The sequence below is a fragment of the Echinops telfairi genome, unplaced genomic scaffold, assembly GCF_000313985.2.
Source record: "Echinops telfairi isolate 266 unplaced genomic scaffold, ASM31398v2 ScPeMD7_7;HRSCAF=31, whole genome shotgun sequence".
NCBI lineage: Eukaryota > Metazoa > Chordata > Mammalia > Afrosoricida > Tenrecidae > Echinops > Echinops telfairi.
Window position 1 is genome coordinate 1,288,721 of NW_022103904.1, and position 6,849 is coordinate 1,295,569.

A 6,849-nucleotide genomic window follows, 5' to 3' on the forward strand; every position below is an offset into this window, starting at 1 on the left:
CCCGAACCCCCAGCATTCACCAGTCGCTCAGCCTTCTCCCCAGAGGCGAGCTTGTTGGCATTACCCTCCCATGAACACACCCATCTTCCTCCCGCCCGGGCCCTCCCCCAAAGCAAACGCCCCTCCTGATCCTGCAGGTTCCAATCCTTCATTTTGAAATGAATTCAAACTAATTGAATGAGACTTTTTGCAACGCACAGTATCAAAAGCAAAGGCTGTCAGACTTGAAATCTACCTTTTAGGAATACATGAGGCTGGCTAACCTTTCAGAGCTTCGAGGTACGTCTCAATGGGTACTGGCCTACCTCCAAGAGCTTGATGGTGAGTGAGTAAACGTCTGGTGTGTTTGTAAACATCTGATGTGTGTTTGTAAACATCTGGTACAATTCTAAAACATGGCGAACTCATAAATGCTCCTCTTCATCTCTTTCTTCTTAATTACGAAAAAAGTTGGTGTTTATTGAGCACATATTGCCTGTTTCAATACCCTGGCAGATTGAGAGGGATGACAAGGTTATTCTGTGGCTAATGGATTAAGTGGTGGGCTGCCAACCTCAAAGTCAGTGGTTCAAATGCATCAGCTGCTCGGCTGCAGAAAGGTGAGGCTGCCTGCTCTGGTAAAGAGCCATAGACAGAAATCCAAAGGCGCAGTTCTTCATGCTGTCGACTGGATGCCACTAGGTTAGGGTTTTGTTTTTTTGTAGCACAGACATGATGCAAAGGTTAAATCCACTGCCAGAGTTGGCTTTGGGGAGTTAGGAGTCAGTACTGTATATTACCACCATCCATAGTCTGTCAGTTTGTTGTAATGTAATGGCTTTCATGTTACTATAATGCTGGAAGCTATGCCAGCTATTCCAAGTCCAATGGAAGTTTTCCAATTACTAGCAGGATCTCCCAGAATGAGTAGGTTTCAGGTGAGCCTCCAGATGAAGACAGACAATGAAGGAAACCCTGGCAACATATTTGCAGAAATCAGACAATGAAAACCTTATGAATCCCAGGTGAGCGATGCCTAACTTAATTGCTTTGGACTTTTGATCAGGAGAGATCAATCATAGAAATGGGGATCATGTTTGGTCAACAAGGCCATGGGGAACCCTTAGTGAGATGGATTGACACAGTAGCAACAGCGCTAGACTAGAATATGCTGTTGACTGAGAATGATACAGGATTGGACAATGTTTAAGTCCGACATACGGTGGCCATGAATCGAATACAACTGCAAGGTCAAGTGTGTTAGATGCACCTTTTCAGAGCCAAGGCTCCCGTTTACAGGAAAATGCAAAAATAATACAGGTCTGAGGGAGCCAATCTCTTTCCCTCTCAACTTGAGAAGGTTTAGAGCTAATGCAGCATGCCCAAGGAAAAGTCATTCTCTCAGCAGCTCATACAGCAGGATCCCTCACTCTGGTCCTTGGGGATCATTCATGCCTGAGCCCTTTATCTCTATTCAGAGATTGCAGTAACTTGCTCTGACTCAGATGTTCTGTGCCTACTTCCATCCTTGACTCCAGTACCTCCAAACCCGACAAATCAAACCATCTGCCAAGCCGGATCCAACGCACAGCAACTCTATCCAAAACAAACACGCTTACTGCCATGGAGCCCGTTCTGACTTAATGACCCTGTAGGTCAGGGTAGAGGTGCCCCTTCAAGTTCCCAAGGTAGCAAATCTTTACAGGAGCAGAAAGATTTTCTTTTGTAGAGAAGCTGATGAAGGGCTTGAGCTGCCCAACTAGGATTCCTTAATATCATGGGAGCCCAAGATACATCTGTGGGATCTATCTAGGAAATAAGGCTCCAGTGATTTTCCTTTCTCCCTAATAGAGGAAGGGGAAGAAACTGGTTACCAAACAGTGCATTGAAGAGATGACTATAGAAGATTAAAATGATAAACCTGACTTGTATGGTTAAAACCTTGTCAGGTGGTCCCCTCTCTGATGCATATTAGGAATGATCTGGTTTTCAACATTTTCTGCATTATTTTCGTGTATTGTTTGATCATATTGGGGGTTATCTCAGATGTGTTTTGTCACTAGGGGTAGACCCTCTTGAATTTTTGTTATATATCTTTCTGTTTTTCAGTATATGAAACCCAGGATTAGTGAACTTATAGGGACAGCAAGTAGAATAAGGATTTCGGGGTGGGTGAGGGAAAGGTTTTTAGTGGTGGTTAGGCAGGGGGTGGGGGGTGTCAGTGATTGTGTCAGCAATTGCTTGATGTGATTGAACTATGGAGTGATACGATATTAACTCCCAAGAAAATGGTTTGAGAAAAATAAAAATTCAGCTCCCTTTCATACTGGGGGCAACTTCTGACACATATGTGAGAAATGGATTTCCAGGAAAACTTATAAGATAACAAGCTTCACCTATCAGAACCCGACTGTACAAGGAAACTCAACTGCCCCAGTTCAATGCTACAACAACAGACAGGAGGGCAAAGGCCTACATGCCAACAATGACAGAGCCACAAAAAAAAAAGATGGAATCCTTGAAGGTTTCTGTCTTAAGCTGAGTTCTCCACCAAACATATCACAGCATCACACAAAAGCCCAAGGCTACCATCCTAAAACTCTTGGTTTGTTTTTTCTGAAACAAAGTCCTGCTCAAGTGTAGAACTCCAAACCTCAACTACCACAACCACCACCACCCAGTTTTGCAGCTCTTGTCACGTATAATGGTTGCTCAGACTTCCAGGACTCCTTCCGAGGCAGTGTGACCACCTCCCTTGGCACTATGTATGTTACTTATCTTATAGGAAACACCACGTACATTTCAGTACGATAAGCACTAAAAATTCTCTTGATGCTACTGAACTTGAGCATAGTAAAAATCATGGGTGAATATGATCCCATTTTCTTTTTTTTCTCTTTTTTTAATCATTTTATTAGGGGCTCATACAACTCTTATCACAATCCATACACACATCAATTGTGTAAAGCGCATTTGTACATTCATTGCCCTCATCATTCTCAAAACATTTTCTTTTTTTTTTAAACATTTTACTAGGGGCTCATACAACTGTTATCGCAATCCATACATACATCAATTGTGTAAAGCGCATTTGTACATCATTCTCAAAACATTTTCTCTCCACTTAAACCCCTGGCATTAGGTCCTCATTTTTCCCCTCCCTCCACACTCCCCCCTCCTTCATGAGCCCTTGATAGTTTATAAATTGCTATTTTGTCATATCTTGCCCTGTCCGACATCTCCCTTCACCCACTTTTCTGTTGTCCGTCCCCCATGATCCCATTTTCATAAAAGTATATATCTACAGCTGTGACAAAAATTCCATTTTTCTGCATAGAATGATGTGTGAAAGAGTGGCCGCCAGAAGCGGATAGTGTTTGAGACTACTGTGATCATTGAACTGCCTGTTTTTTAAATCACTATACATGTTGCAGATAAGAACTGGAAATGTGAAGGAACAATCACATCTCAACTGTCATTTGTTAATTAAAGACAGCCCCTGACAAAATGCTTAGTGGTAATGCTTCTGGATAATAAAGGATCTGTGACTAATCCAATTTATATTTGTTTTTATTAAGGTGAAAATGTAGTGTAATTCAACTACTTATACATGAATAATTCAGTGACATTCCTTACGTGCAGGTTTCATTAAATTCTTCAAGTTGGGCAGCAAATCTTGCTATCCTGTTCCCAGTTATTCCAGCATCATTAACATAAACTCATTGTCCTCTTCCGCCACCTGATGCCATGAATCGTATAACCCAGGTCATCTAGCCAGTCTTTGTAATGCCAAACCCAACTCTACTGCCATCCTTTCAACTGACTCATCAGGTTGCTGTTGTTGGATGCAATGCTAACTCACAGCGACACTTGCTACAACAGAACAAAGCGCCATCCTGCCTCGCGCCATCCTCACACTCGCAATGTTTGAGCCCAGTGTTGCAGTCACTGTGTCAGTCATCTTGTCGAGTGCCTTCCTCTTTGTCGCTGCCCCTCTGCTTTACCAAGCACGATTTCCGTCTCCAGGGATTGGTCTCTCCTGATAATATTTCCAAAATATGTGAAATGAAGTCTCACATCTTTGCCTCTAAGGAGCACGCTGGCTGTACTTTTTCCAAGACAGGTTTGTTTGTGCTTTTGGCAGTCTATCATACTTTCAATATTCTTCATCAGCACCAAAATTCAAAGGCATTGATTCCTCTTCAGTCTTCCTTGTTCAATGTCCAACTTTCACATGCATATTAAGTACGTGACTCATTGCAACCCTGTAACAAGTTTCCAATACTATGAATCTTACAGAAGACAACCTCATCTTTCTCTCATAGAACAGCTAGTGGGTTTGAAGAGGTGTTTGTGGCGCACTGAAGGGATTCAATAGCTTGTTGATAATGTCAATGGGGTATAGTGTACTTTTGGGATATATGGAATAGGGTATGTGGAATGCTAGCACGGAGACTGGTCAATTTTACCATCCCAGTAAGTTTAAATGAACCATCTCAGAAAAAGAAGGGAGAGGATCTCAATACCATCAATCAAAGAACAGCCAAGAGTGGTGCTAGCTCATTCTTAGACTCCTAGATCCCTGCTTTGAACCTCTTTGAGACGGAAAGCTGTGATAACAGAGAAGTGGCAGAGAAGCAGAGGTAGCAGAACCGAGAGCACACAATAGAGTAGTGAGCGTTCTGACCCACCAAGTGAGAAAGCTGAGTGCCTGAGGACAGGAGGCCTTCTTGCAGAAAGGATGCCTCCTTGGCATTTGTCTGAGGAACTGTTTGCTGGCTCACCGAGCTAGAGTGAGCTTCTTCAGGCTGAAGCTAACTGGCTGAGTGGATTGCCTTTAGAACACTCACTGGCAGAACTGAAAGAGCTTTGCAGCATTGCCCAAGTAAAGCGCCCCCCCTCCCTAAGCATTTCTGATCCTGTTCACTTCCATAGTTAACATGATCATGGCTGTGCTCATCACTATGGTCTGTGACTTCCGTGTAGCCATTGCAATAAATTATTGAACCCAGTAGAGAAGAAGAGAGTGCTATGGGAGGGGCATTTGGCATCAGAATTGGTAAAAGGCTTGGAGTGTGAAAGCATGTCTGACTTCAGTCTCATAAAAATTGGTCTTGGGCTGATGATGAGTCTGATTTTCCAGCCCACCCCCACCTTGTGAAGTCAAAGGAGCTCCAGTGGCATAGTGGTTACATATCAGGCTGTGATGCACAAGGTCAGGGTTCAAAACCACAAGACACTCTTCAGGAGAAAGATTGGTCTCTCCACCCCATAAAGAGTTACAGTCTCGGAGATTCACAGAGGCAATTCTCCCTGTCATCAATTGATGTCTCCATGAGTCGGCATCAGCTTGCTGACAGTGGGTTTGTTTGATTGGTTTTGTGAAGTCAAAGGTCAGAAGCCACCCTCACACCATCGTTATACTCCCTATGCAAGAAAAATCTCCCATTTCCCCCATTACTCCTGGTAACCACTAATAATTTTTTGTTTTTATATATTTGCTTATTTCAAATAGGTGAAACCATAGAATATTTGTCCCTTTGTAACTGACTAATTTTGCTCAGCATAATGTTTCAAGTTGCATTCTTTTTTATAGCATGTACCAGAACTTCATTTTTTTATTGGCTAATATTCCACAGTATGTATATATTTGCATGTTGTTTACCCACTTGACTCTTGATTCATTTTGGTTGTTTCTTCCTTTGACTATTGTGAATAATGTGATAATGAATAGTGGTATCCGTGTATCCATTCTCATTTCTGCACTCAGATACTTTGCATATATGCCTCAAAGAGAAACAAGTCCTATTGTAGTTCTATGTTCAGCTTTTTGAGGACCCATCAATCTCTTTTCCACAGTTACTGTACCATTTTATGTTCCCACGAACAACCAATGAGGGTTCCTGGTTCTCCAACCTTAACAGTACCTATCGTTTTCTATTTTTTGTTCTTTCTTTATTTTTTATCCTTGCCATTCTAAGTGACATGGCATCTCTCCTGTAGTTTTGATTCCCATCTCCCGATATAGAGCGTCACCACAAGTCAGAAGTGACTCGATATGAGAGTGAGTTTGTTTTTTTTAGATAACTAATGATCTTAGCCAGTTGAACATCTTTTCATGTGTTTATTGGTCATTTGAATATCTGCTGTGGTAAAATGTCTGTTCAAGTTGTTTGCCTACTTTTTGACAGAGTTGTTTGGGGGGTTTTGTTATTTAAATTGTTGATATCTTTTATGTATTTTGGAACATGATTTATATTGGACATACACAGGAGCTTTTAAAAGCTCATGGAAAATTCTATTTTTCTATGAATGTTCAGAAGCTCCCTCATATGAGTCCTGAATTTTTCTCCCAGTCTTTTCACTTTTTAAATAAACTATGTAGATTAATGAAAGAATTTAATTTATATACTGTCTTATTTATCTGGTCTGTACTTTACTGCTTGTGCTTTCATTGTCACAGGATGAATGTTATAGGAGCCCTGGTGGTGTAGTAGGTTATGCATTAGGCTGCTCACTACAAGGTCAACGGTTCAAAACCAACAGCCACTCAGTGGGAGAAAGATGAAGCTTTCTACTCCATACAGATTTACAGTCTTAGAAACCCACAGGGCAGTTCCACTCCGTCCTATAGGGTCACTATGAGTCAGAATTGACTTGATGGCAGTGGGTTTGATTTTTTTTTTTTGTAGTTCACTTCTTTTTTTAATCACTTTATTAGGACTCATACAATACATCACAATCCATACATACATCAGTTGTGTAAAGCACACTGTGTTAGACAGGGTTCTCTAGAGAGATAAAACCAAATTGCTGATAATTTAATATATTTATTTATAAAGATAATTAGATATATAACAAGGAATGAAC

General features: G+C 41.4%; 1 long non-coding RNA gene across 1 annotated transcript in view; it reads left to right on the forward strand.

Moving 5' to 3' along the window:
• The first annotated feature begins 24 nt into the window (after positions 1-24).
• LOC123521265 overlaps positions 25-6,849 on the forward strand; it is a 48,272-nt gene continuing 41,447 nt past the window's right edge. The window contains exon 1 of the long non-coding RNA XR_006679737.1: positions 25-321. This is a non-coding gene — a long non-coding RNA (uncharacterized LOC123521265). The remainder of the gene's footprint in view (positions 322-6,849) is intronic.